At 35.0% G+C, this 13,761-nt stretch overlaps 2 pseudogenes; both read left to right on the top strand.

Annotated features, from left to right (window-relative positions):
* The first annotated feature begins 5,134 nt into the window (after positions 1–5,134).
* Positions 5,135–7,592, top strand: LOC144425151 (arylsulfatase J pseudogene; annotated as a pseudogene).
* A 4,095-nt stretch (positions 7,593–11,687) lies between these two features.
* On the top strand, positions 11,688–12,885 carry LOC120328676 (arylsulfatase B pseudogene; annotated as a pseudogene).
* The last annotated feature ends 876 nt before the right edge of the window (positions 12,886–13,761 follow it).

Genomic DNA, 13,761 nt, shown 5'->3' with positions numbered 1-13,761 from the left:
CTACTTTAAAGCGCTTTTTTTAATATTCCTTCGAAAAGCTCAGAATAATGATCACATTACCTTTGAGTTGAACAGAAAACTTGTGGCATGGTCGACTTGACTGACAGAGATGATAATGAGTAGACGAGCTACAATGTTATAATTATGATGTTGGTTAGTCCTGTTGGCAACACTAAATCCAAAAAAACTGGCAAATATGGGAATAAAATAGTTATTCGGATGATTTCTAAGGAACTCGTAATCTGTATATATATTAATAGTCTGCTTGTACAAGAACTAGGGCTGGATTTGAGAGACAAAGTTTTTTTCACTATTCTTAAAATATAAGTAATGATATTCAGGCGGAGCTTACAATGATAAGCAATTTTTTTTCTGAATAGATTCCCATTTGCACTCATGAGCAAAAATTCAACCTTCCTAAATTGGCGCCTGATCCTTCCTGAAGTATGCGTACCAAGATGGCGGGCATCGGAACGTCGTATGTGTACCAGGTTGGGGTTAGGCCATAATTTTTGAATACAAATACTACGGGAGTTACTTGGCAAGTCCACGAACTCGTTTAAACGAACTAAATTCGCATATTCAATATTATTTAATATTTTTCCGTTAATATACGTGAGGCATTTTTTTGAAGAAAAATTGCACGTATAATATATATTAGAAATTCTGTTTTAGTATCACAAACTGTGGAATATTTTCCCTCATGTAAGCGTAGATTTATCGCGCCATGTGATATAGTTCTGACTTATTTATGTTGCTCCTCAAATCGTGTTTGGGTTAGCGTTAGTAGGCTATATACTTATTTCAGAAGAAACTTTGCAGGAACAATTTATTAGTTGAAATAGATGAGGAGGTAACATCTTTATGTATTCAGTAACCATTATCTGATCAAGCGAAGTCTAGCCTTCTGACATCGATAACTCCGCGGGTATTTGAAACAAAGCAACAAATTTTTACCCTTTAATTCGTGAGTGCTACGGTTGTATGTGATAACGTGCACAGTTGGCGCTTAAGCATCAGGTTTGCGTAGTTTATAAACCTTAGATTTCTGCCTGGTTATTGTGTGTGATTGACAATCATTGCATTCAGGGCAAGCAAGAATTAATTTTGATGCATTATGCGAGACATCGGAGAATGCTGCTTCGGTGTATTTGAAAACCCAGAATGTGTTTGCCTTTCTCAAAAACACTACATGTACTAAAGCTAAAACAGGAAACTACAGTATTACACCCAGTCAAATCATGTGCTGAAAATAGGTTTGATAAGTCTGCTTGGTGGTTTTCAACTGATTTATTATTATCCAGCATTTGTCGTCCTTAAATCAGAAATGCCATTGAAACTTGAAAATGAATTGCTTTTTCGTTGCCAAAAAAACGCACCACAAAGACATCGGAATCCTTCGCGATAAAAATGGCAGTACTGGGTAATTGAAATAACAAATTTTAAAATCCGTTTCCCCGTGTGAATTTCGATCTCCCTTTTTTTCCATTTCGCATGTAATCTCCGTTGGTATTTATACTCTTCCAAATACGGAAAGTTTGCGACCTCGAAAGATGGGACGAACCATTTTAAATAGTCTACATTGTTCTACAATAAGTGATTGGATTGTTACGCGCAATTTGGACGTAAGGTGGTGGTTGATGAATTCCGTAATCCTATGTATTGCGGGGGGGGGGGGGGGCTTTCCAAGTGGTACGCGAGAAGCTTTGAATTATTGCAACAACCGACTATTTTCCACGGTAGAAGTAGAGCAACGTATTTTTTTTAATAAATATATATTACAGTTAGCATGTAAAAAATTATTTACTTTTCGCTTCATCATTCATTTCGACTAATTTGTAATTGTGATGTATGGAATTCTCATAATCGCGAATCTCTTACCTTACAAATGTCACTTATTTCACGATATTCAGTGACGTATCTACGTACAATGACATTCATGGCAATGTTTAAAAATGCACCCGCTTGATCGTTGACTGAAAATTTTTAATGACTGTTGTTGAATTGAGGTACTTGTACGTTATTATTCTAGTAAAAATTATTACCAAATAAAAATTATTCCATTGAAACATTTTACGATTTTAACTTTTCGCCCTTTTAGCGCTCTCATCCAAACGGCGCCCATGGCATGAGCCATGTCTGCCACACACTAGATATGCTCTTGGTGATATGACCTTTTACAACGTTACGCTCTCGAAACTTTCACTAGGAGACAATTAATTATAATTTTTCCATAATACTTCAAATTGACTTTGTGTCATACAACCAAACCGACATTTCATGCACAGCTCATGCTGAGTATACCAATAAATTAAAAAATGATATTTTGCAAAATCCTAGTTTTAGAAACGTACGTACATCAAACAAAAAAGATATTTTGAGTTCGCGACTGAACGTACAAAATGAATGTCGTATATATCTTATCTGGACAATTACCTACTCAAAATACATCCATGAAAGCTATTATATGCAAAATTAAATGCAAAAATGTTGTTTTAAAAGATATACTAAAACATTTTTGTGATTATGCGTTTAAGATGTAGAAATCAAAATTATTCGTCACAGTTATCCGTTGAGATGACATTTAGAGGTTTAAATCAATACCACCGCATAATAAGCGGACGAGTCTGATTTACAACAATAAAGTCCTATTAGTGGTAAGATAACAAGTATCATTTTATGCATTGTAAACTACATTTCACGACAACATTGAAAGTCAACCAAGCAACATTATTATCAATAATAAACATATCTTCAAAACATTAAAACTATATTCTATCTGATCTTTAGTGGAATCGAATATTTGCAAAATCACGATATCCGCAATGTCTTGCCAAGCAAACTTTTCGACAACATAAACTGAATTAATTTTTCTATCACGGAAAAATCTATATTTCTGGTCCCAAACATACCCGAAAGGGTATTAAAGGTCAAGGTCAAAAAAATCAGGGAGAACTGAGAATTGTGCAAAAATCGTGACACGTGTCGAAGTTTCCCTGTTGAATATTATTTTGTTCGAGACGTTGCAATTTTTGTTTCCGCTGCTTTAACGAATCCGTTGCCATTTCTGTCACAATTTTAAATTCCTTTTTTTAGTTTTATGAAAGTACAATCGGAAATAAAAGTGTCAATTAATTAAGTATTTCGAATTAAAATCAAATTAATAAAAATATGTACTGTATAGCGCATAGTATTATCCGGTAATTTATGACATTTATATGACAGCTACGTTTTACTTTGCTTGCGATTCCTAATTATTCTATATGTAGACGTCATAATACTTAACTAAATAAAACATAATTCAAAATCGTGTAAGGTTGGATCTTCCAAAATTTTTATTTGCACTTTATCCTGGTATTACTGTAGAAACTACACTATTAATGAGCAAATAATAAACTTCGAGAACATGCTCGATTTATTTATAACCCATGGATGAACTCGTCGTAATTAATCGTATAACTTGAATACTGACCTCAAAATGAGTTCGATTTTGACGAATACCACAATTAAAGCCAGCAAATAATCTTTCACCTGATTATAAAACCATAACTAATAGATTGCGTTACTTGTTGATTGCAGCAGAACTAAATAACCGATTTTATGATCCGTAATTCTGTTTGAATATGCCTTGGGAAGAATGTTCTGATAAATCTAAGATCATCGTGCATCACGTATATGTTGGATTATTACAGGTTATAAACAGTAGTCAACATTGAACAAAAAACGTTTGCTAAAACTAACTTGTGTACAGGCACGCTTGGTAGTTTATTAAGTTCAATAAGCACGTGATGCATTATCTTTAATCTTGGTGCGTTGGTTTAATATTTTACTATTACATTAAAAATGACAGAACTTAATAGTATATCGTCACGCTAATAACCGAATTGCGTGAGTCATTTTTAGCGATTTTAAGTTTTTTTTTTATATAAAATAGGTATTTATGTAATGCTGCGCACCTGTCTGTTAACTCAAATTTTATTTTAAGAATTCCGAAACCCATAAAAATAGAGATTTAGTATGACATGCACATTTGTGTAATTGTTTCGTCATAATGAATTATCATTGTTGTCGCAGGACTATTGTGACGTCACAACTGCAAAATAACCTCGCGAAGTATTTTCGAGTTTTTGCATCTCGGATTCTAGCTTAGCGCGTATTAATTTGAATTTATACTACAGTATAGAAAGACGTGCACTTGTGATATTCACTGTCCAAGTCCAATTCACCTTGGTTGGCTTTTATATTGGGTGCATTGCTGTTTTATTCTTTATATTAAATCTTTGTCCTATTTCGGTGGGTGTGCAGAACGTGCTATATTGATTAGCTGATTAGCTATTTTCGGGATTAGACATTGTATATACTGAGAATTACATTCGTTTTTGGAATGTTTAGTTTTCAGGACTGGTGCTTATAGTAAAGTTGCAAAATTGCGTATGTCCCCAACTCATAGACACATTCCTGTCTAAGTCACAGTGCGCCATTATGACGTCACTTAACTACGTCATACAAATTAACCTAAACCCGGCTACGATCGAAAAATTGAACAATGGCAAATTATTGACTCTCAATGACATAACAATATCATTAGAAATTTTTTCACTCTTTTCTCAAAACTGCTAAAAATGACTTACGCAATTCGGTTATTAGCGTGACGATATATAAACGTAATATTAGCCGAACTTAGTAGCTTTGTATATGAAGATTGAACATCAATAATGTTTAGAAATCTAAATGTCAATTCCAGGACACGACAATGACATTTTTATAGATAATTCCTTTTGAGCCACATTCATAATGAATGGGCTGTAATGATATTCAATATTTCAAAAAGGGATTTTATTTGACGATGACAAAGAACCGCCCGCGAAGTTCTAAAATTGAACATACTACCTTCGAATAGTATTTTAGATAAATAGTCCAATTGATATTTCACTGTTCAGTTTATGAAAAAAATACTTGTCGACTAACTGAGAACCACGTATAGTCTATAAATATAATAATATACTTTACCTATTTGTCAATTAGTTATCATAGCGGAACATTTGGATTTTGAGAACATTTGATTGGTAGACTGTTTGTGCTCAACGGCATTCATTTTTTTTTTTGTTTCCAGCAAATAACCTATTCCTATTCGTATTCGCAAATTTGCAAATCATTCAATCGTTTTCTTATTAACTAATTGAAGCTTTGATTTTTTTTAACAGCTTTTTACAACAGATTTCGACACAAGATGTTGTATACAATTTTCGGTAGTTTTTTATTATATTGTGCATTACTGCAAAATTATGTTGAAGGAAGCAGCAAACCAAACATCATTTTTATTATGGCAGATGACCTGGGTTATAATGACATAGGGTATAATGCCAAAAATCACAATTCTGATATGAAAACACCCTTTCTTGACGCTATGGCCGAGCGGGGTATAAAACTGGAAAACTACTACGTCCAACCTCGCTGTACTCCATCGAGAAGTCAACTTCTTACCGGAAGACAAGACATATCTACTGGTTTACACCATGCTGTGATATACACCGCTCAACCAAATGGTGTACCTACAACGTTAAAAATGTTGCCTGAACAGCTGAGGGACTGCGGGTATGATACACACATGGTCGGAAAATGGCATCTTGGCTTCTATAAAAATGAATTTTTACCTTCAAGAAGAGGATTTAACTCTTATTTTGGAGATCTAACCGGAGCTTCGGACCATTTCACACATACGGCGTGCTCAAAACAATCATGTGGCGTAAGCATGTGGAGTTCCTCCGACGGCCCTGTTAATAATACGTGGGGTGAATATTCAGCTCATTTGTACGCAAGAAAGGCAATTGAAGTAATTAAAAAAAGAGACATCATGAAGCCATTCTTTTTATACCTATCGTATCAATCAGTACATTCGCCCATACAAGCTCCTGATGAATACATAAAACCGTTTAGTCACATAAGTAACAAGAAGCGAAGAACATACGCGGGTATGGTACTTGCTATGGATGAATCAATCCGAAATGTAACATCATATCTCCACAAAGTAGGATTACTTGAGAACACAATTGTCGTTTTTTCTACTGACAACGGTGGAATAACGAGACAAGGTGGTAACAATTATCCCTATAAAGGAGGAAAAGCATCATTGCACGAAGGGGGTGTAAAAGCCGTTGGCTTTATATATGGTAAGCCACTTGGCATGAGGAATGTCACTCACAATGGCCTTCTTCACGTTTCAGATTGGTATCCAACTTTCCTACGGTTATCTTCATGTCCGAAAATGGAAGGAACTCAGCCGCTCGACGGATTTGACCAATTCGATTCAATTGTTAAAAAAACTCCATCTCCACGATATGAAATACTGCATGGATTCGATCCACTTTATAAAAAGGTTGCCAAAACGACTCGGTATAGTTCACAGACTGTTTATAATACCGAAATTCGAGCAGCCCTGCGCTGTGGTCCATGGAAACTCATAACTGGTCACCCTGGTTCTAATCGTGCAGAGCGACCACCAGAATACAACCAACGTTTTGGGATAGCGAGACAGAAGAAAGGCCGATCTGATAGACCTATTTTCCTACGAGACGTTCAACTTTATCACATAGAATCAGATCCAACTGAGAAAATAGAACTATCAGATAAATACCCGAAGGTGGTATATAGATTGTTAAACCGTCTTGCGAATTATACTGCAAAGGCTATACCCGTGAGATTTCCACGCGCCGATCGTCGTTCAGATACTGATCTACACGGTGGTTATTGGGTGCCGTGGCGGAGTAAATAAGAATTTTATTTTAGGCAAATAGAAAGCAATTTTGATTGAATATAAACTTCTAGAATGTATTGCATATAATTTTATGTACATTAATGTTTTACTTCTATATATATTACACATTTTTCTTCTACTATCTACTGTCTTGATAACATTTATCAAACGAGAATTAAAAGTCCCTCCGTGCAAATATGATTGACCACAATAGCAACGTGAGCAGACTTTTCGTATCGACGGATTTTGACCATCTATAGTATACCTTTTGAATAATTTTAATCTGATCTTTTGAAATGCTTGATGGATGATACACGTAATACATAGAACCAAGCGGTGTCGGCCTGCTTGCTACTTTAAAGCGCTTTTTTTAATATTCCTTCGAAAAGCTCAGAATAATGATCACATTACCTTTGAGTTGAACAGAAAACTTGTGGCATGGTCGACTTGACTGACAGAGATGATAATGAGTAGTCGAGCTACAATGTTATAATTATGATGTTGGTTAGTCCTGTTGGCAACACTGAATCCAAAAAAACTGGCAAATATGGGAATAAAATAGTTATTCGGATGATTTCTAAGGAACTCGTAATCTGTATATATATTAATAGTCTGCTTGTACAAGAACTAGGGCTGGATTTGAGAGACAAAGTTTTTTTCACTATTCTTAAAATATAAGTAATGATATTCAGGCGGAGCTTACAATGATAAGCAATTTTTTTCTGAATAGATTCCCATTTGCACTCATGAGCAAAAATTCAACCTTCCTAAATTGGCGCCTGATCCTTCCTGAAGTATGCGTACCAAGATGGCGGGCATCGGAACGTCGTATGTGTACCAGGTTAGGGTGAGGCCATAATTTTTGAATACAAATACTACGGGAGTCACTTGGCAAGTCCACGAACTCGTTTAAACGAACTAAATTCGCATATTCAATATTATTTGATATTTTTCCGTTAATATACGTGAGGCATTTTTTTGAAGAAAAATTGCACGTATAATATATATTAGAAATTCTGTTTTAGTATCACAAACTGTGGAATATTTTCCCTCATGTAAGCGTAGATTTATCGCGCCATGTGATATAGTTCTGACTTATTTATGTTGCTCCTCAAATCGTGTTTGGGTTAGCGTTAGTAGGCTATATACTTATTTCAGAAGAAACTTTGCAGGAACAATTTATTAGTTGAAATAGATGAGGAGGTAACATCTTTATGTATTCAGTAACCATTATCTGATCAAGCGAAGTCTAGCCTTCTGACATCGATAACTCCGCGGGAATTTGAAACAAAGCAACAAATTTTTACCCTTTAATTCGTGAGTGCTACGGTTGTATGTGATAACGTGCACAGTTGGCGCTTAAGCATCAGGTTTGCGTAGTTTATAAACCTTAGATTTCTGCCTGGTTATTGTGTGTGATTGACAATCATCGCATTCATGGCAAGCAAGAATTAATTTTGATGCATTATGCGAGACATCGGAGAATGCTGCTTCGGTGTATTTGAAAACTCAGAATGTGTTTGCCTTGCTCAAAAACAATACATGTATTAAAGCTAAAACAGGAAACTACAGTATTACACCCAGTCAAATCATGTGCTGAAAATAAGTTTGATAAGTCTGCTCGGTGGTTTTCAACTGATTTATTATTATCCAGCATTTGTCGTCCTGGAATCAGAAATGCCATTGAAACTTGAAAATGAATTGCTTTTTCGTTGCGAAAAAAACGCACCACAAAGACATCGGAATCCTTCGCGATAAAAATGGCAGTACTGGGTAATTGGAATAACAAATTTTAAAATCCGTTTCCCCGTGTGAATTTCGATCTCCCTCTTTTTTCCATTTCGCATGTAATCTCCGTTGGTATTTATCCTCTTCCAAATACAGAAAGTTTGCGACCTCGAAAGATGGGACGAACCATTTTAAATAGTCTACATTGTTCTACAATAAGTGATTGAATTGTTACGCGCAATTTGGACGTAAGGTGGTGGTTGATGAATTCCGTAATCCTATGTATTGAGGGGGGGGGGGGCTTTCCAAGTGGTACGCGAGAAGCTTTGAATTATTGCAACAACCGACTATTTTCCACGGTAGAAGTAGAGCAACGTATTTTTTTTAATAAATATATATTACAGTTAGCATGTAAAAAATTATTTACTTTTCGCTTCATCATTCATTCCGACTAATTTGTAATTGTGATGTATGGAATTCTCATAATCGCGAAATCTACCTTACAAATGTCACTTATTTCACGATATTCAGTGACGTATCTACGTACAATGACATTCATGGCAATGTTTAAAAATGCACCCGCTTGATCGTTGACTGAAAATTTTTAATGACTGTTGTTGAATTGAGGTACTTGTACGTTATTATTCTAGTAAAAATTATTACCAAATAAAAATTATTCCATTGAAACATTTTACGATTTTAACTTTTCGCCCTTTTAGCGCTCTCATCCAAACGGCGCCCATGGCATGAGCCATGTCTGCCACACACTAGATATGCTCTTGGTGATATGACCTTTTACAACGCTCGAAACTTTCACTAGGAGACAATTAATTATAATTTTTCCATAATACTTCAAATTGACTTTGTGTCATACAACCAAACCGACATTTCATGCACAGCTCATGCTGAGTATACCAATAAATTAAAAAATGATATTTTGCAAAATCCTAGTTTTAGAAACGTACGTACATCAAACGAAAAAGATATTTTGAGTTCGCGAATCGACGTATAAAATGAATGTCGTATATATCTTATCTGGACAATTAACTACTCAAAATACATCCATGAAAGCTATTATATGCAAAATTAAATGCAAAATTGTTGTTTTAATGGATATACTAAAACATTTTTGTGATTATGCGTTTAAGATGTAGAAATCAAAATTATTCGTCACAGTTATCCGTTGAGATGACATTTAGAGGTTTAAATCAATACCACCGCATAATAAGCGGACGAGTCTGATATACAACAATAAAGTCCTATTAGTGGTAAGATAACAAGTATCATTTTATGCATTGTATGCTACATTTCACGACAACATTGGAAGTCAACCAAGCAACATTATAATCAATAATAAACATATCTTCAAAACAATATAACTATATTCTATCTGATCTTCAGTGGAAACAAATATTTGCAAAATCACGATATCCGCAATGTCTTGCCAAGCAAACTTTTCCACAACATAAACTGAATTAATTTTTTCATCACGGAAAAATCTATATTTCCGGTTTCAAACATACCCGAAAGGGTATTAAAGGTCAAGGTCAAAAAAATCACGGAAAACTGAGAATTATGCAAAAATCGTGACACGTGTCGAAGTTTCCCTGTTGAATAATATTTTGTTCGAGACGTTCCAATTTTTGTTTCCGCTGCTTTAACGAATCCGTTGCCATTTCTGTCACAATTTTAAATTCCTATTTTTAGTTTTATGAAAGTACAATCGGAAATAAAAGTCGGAAATATTTCGAATTAAAATCAAATTAATAAAAATATGTACTGTATAGCGTATAGTATTATCCGGAAATTTATGACATTTATATGACAGCTACGTTTTACTTTGCTTGCGATTCGTAATTATTCTATATGTAGACGTCATAATACTTAACTAAATAAAACATGATTCAAAATCGTGTGAGGTTGGATCTTCCAAAATTTTTATTTGTACTTTATCCTGGTATTACTGTAGAAACTACACTATTAATGAGCAAATAATAAACTTCGAGAAAATGCTCGATTTATTTATATTCCATGGATGAACTCGTCGTTAATTAATCGTATAACTTGAATATTGACTTCGAAATGAGTTCGATTTTGACGAATATCACAATTAACGCCAGTAAATAACCTTTCACCTGATAATAAAACCATAACTAATAGATTGCGTTACTTGTTGATTGCAGCAGAACTAAATAACCGATTTTATGATCCGTAATTCTGTTTGAATATGCCTTGGGAAGAATGTTCTGATAAATCTAAGATCATCGTGCATCACGTATATGTTGGATTATTACAGGTTATAAACAGTAGTCAACATTGAACAAAAAACGTTTGCTAAAACTAACTTGTGTACAGGCACGCTTGGTAGATTATTAAGTTCAATAAGCACGTGATGCATTATCTTTAATCTTGGTGCGTTGGTTTAATATTTTACTATTACATTAAAAATGACAGAACTTAATAGTATATCGTCACGCTAATAACCGAATTGCGTAAGTCATTTTTGGCGATTTTGAGTTTTTTTTATGGAATAGGTATTCATGTAATGCTGCGCACCTGTCTGTTAACTCAGATTTTATTTTGAGAATTCCGAAACCCATAAAAATAGAGATTTAGTATGACATGCACATTTGTGCAATTGTTTCGTCATAATGATTTATCATTGTTGCCGCAGGACTATTGTGACGTCACAAAGGCAAATAACCTTAGCGAAGTTTTTTCGAGTTTTTGCATCTCGGATTCTAGCTTCGCGCGTATCAATTTGAATTTATACTACAGTATAGGAAGACGTGCACTTGTGATATTCACTGTCCGAGTCCAATTCACCTTGGTTGACTTTTATATTGGGTGCATTGCTGTTTTATTCTTTATATTTAATCTTGGATACATTTGGATTTTGAGAACATTTGATTGGTAGACTGTTTGTGCCCAACGGAATTCATTTTTTTTGTTTCCAGCAAATAACCTATTCATATTCGTATTATATAACAATAAGTTATGATTCTAAGTCAAGCGCCTGCAAATTTGCAAATCATTCAATCGTTTTCTTATTAACTCATTAAAGCTTTGATTTTTTTAACAGCTTTTTACAACAGATTTCGACACAAGATGTTGTATACAAATTTCGGTAGTTTTTTATTATATTGTTCATTACTGCGAAATTCCGTTGAAGGAAGCAGCAAACCGAACATCATTTTTATTATGCATGGTAGATGACCTGGGTTATAATGACATAGGGTATAATGCCAAAAATCACAATTCTGATATGAAAACACCCTTTCTTGACGCTATGGCCGATCGGGGTTGGAAAATTGGAAAATTACTACGTCCAACCTCGCTGTACTCCATGAAGAAGTCAACTTCTTACCGGAAGACAAGACATATCTACTGGTTTACACCATGCTGTGATATACACCGCTCAACCAAATGGCGTACCTACAACGTTAAAAATGTTGCCTGAACAGCTGAGGGACTGAGGGTATGATACACACATGGTCGGAAAATGGCATCTTGGCTTCTATAAAAATGAATTTTTACCTTCAAGAATAGAATTTGATTCTTATTTTGGAGATCTAACCGGTTCTTCGGACCATTTCACACAAAACGCGTGCTCAAAACGATCATGTGGCGTAAGCATGTGGAGTTCCTCAGACGGCCCTGTTAATAATACGTGGGGTGAATATTCAGCTCATTTGTACGCAAGAAAGAAAATTGAAGTAATTAAAAAAAGCGACATCATGAAGCCATTCTTTTTATACCTATCGTATCAATCAGTACATTCGCCCATACAAGCTCCTGATGAATACATAAAACCGTTTAGTCACATAAGTAACAAGAAGCGAAGAACGTACGCGGGTATGGTACTTGCTATGAATGAATCAATCCGAAATGTAACATCATATCTCCACAAAGTAGGATTACTTAAGAACACAATTGTCGTTTTTTCTACTGACAACGGTGGAATAAATGAGACAAGATGGTAACAATTATCCCTATAAAGGAGGAAAAGCATCATTGCACGAAGAGGATGTAAAAGCCGTTGGCTTTATATATGGTAAGCCACTTGGCATGAGGAATGTCACTCACAAGGGCCTTCTTCACGTTTCAGATTGGTATCCAACTTTCATACGGTTATCTTCATGTCCGAAAATGGAAGGAACTCAGCCGCTCGACGGATTTGACCAATTCGATTCCATTGTTAAAAAAAAACTCCATCTCCACGATATGAAATACTGCATGGATTCGATCCACTTCATAAAAAGGTTGCCAAAACGACTCGGTATAGTTCACAGACTGTTTATAATACCGAAATCCGAGCAGCCCTGCGCTGTGGTTCATGGAAACTCATAACTGGTCTAATCGTGCAGAGCGACCACCAGAATACAACCAACGTTTTGGTATAGCGAGACTGAAGAAAGGCCGATCTGATAGACCTATTTTTCTGCGAGACGTTCAACTTTATTACATAAAATCAGATCCCACTGAGAAAATAGAACTATCAGATAAATACCCGAAGGTGGTATATAGATTGTTAAACCGTCTTACGAATTATACTGCAAAGACTATACCCGTAAGATTTCCAAGCGCCGATCGTCGTTCAGATACTGATCTACACGGTGGTTATTGGGTGCTGTGGTGGAGTAAATCAGAATTTTATTTTAGGCAAACAGAAGGCAATTTTGATTGAAAATAAACTTCTAGAATGTATTGCATATACTTTTATGTACATTAATGTTTCACTTCTATATCTATTACACATTTTTCTTCTACTATCTACTGTCTTGATTTGATTGAACATTTATAAAACGAGAATTAAAAGACCCTCCGTGCAAATATGATTGACCACAATAGCAACGTGAGCAGACTTTTCGTATCGACGGATTTTGACCATCTATACCTTTTGAATAATTTTAACCTGATCTTTTGAAATGCTTGATGGATGATACACGTAATACATAGAACCAAGCGATGTCGGCCTGCTTGCTACTTTAAAGCGCTTTTTTTAATATTCCTTCGAAAAGCTCAGAATAATGATCACATTAACTTTGAGTTGAACAGAAAATTTGTGGCATGGTCGACTTGACTGACAGAGATGATAATGAGTAGACGAGCTACAATTTTATAATTATGATGTTGGTTAGTCCTGTTGGCAACACTAAATCCAAAAAAACTGACAAATATGGGAATAAAATAGTATTCGGATGATTTCTAACGAACTCGTAATCTGTATATATATTAATAGTCTGCCTGTACAAGAACTAGGGCTGGATTTGAGAGAC

The sequence above is a fragment of the Styela clava genome, chromosome 7, assembly GCF_964204865.1.
Source record: "Styela clava chromosome 7, kaStyClav1.hap1.2, whole genome shotgun sequence".
Taxonomy (NCBI): Eukaryota; Metazoa; Chordata; class Ascidiacea; order Stolidobranchia; family Styelidae; genus Styela; species Styela clava.
Note: the sequence above shows the minus strand (reverse complement) of the source record. Positions and strands in the feature narration are given on the sequence as shown.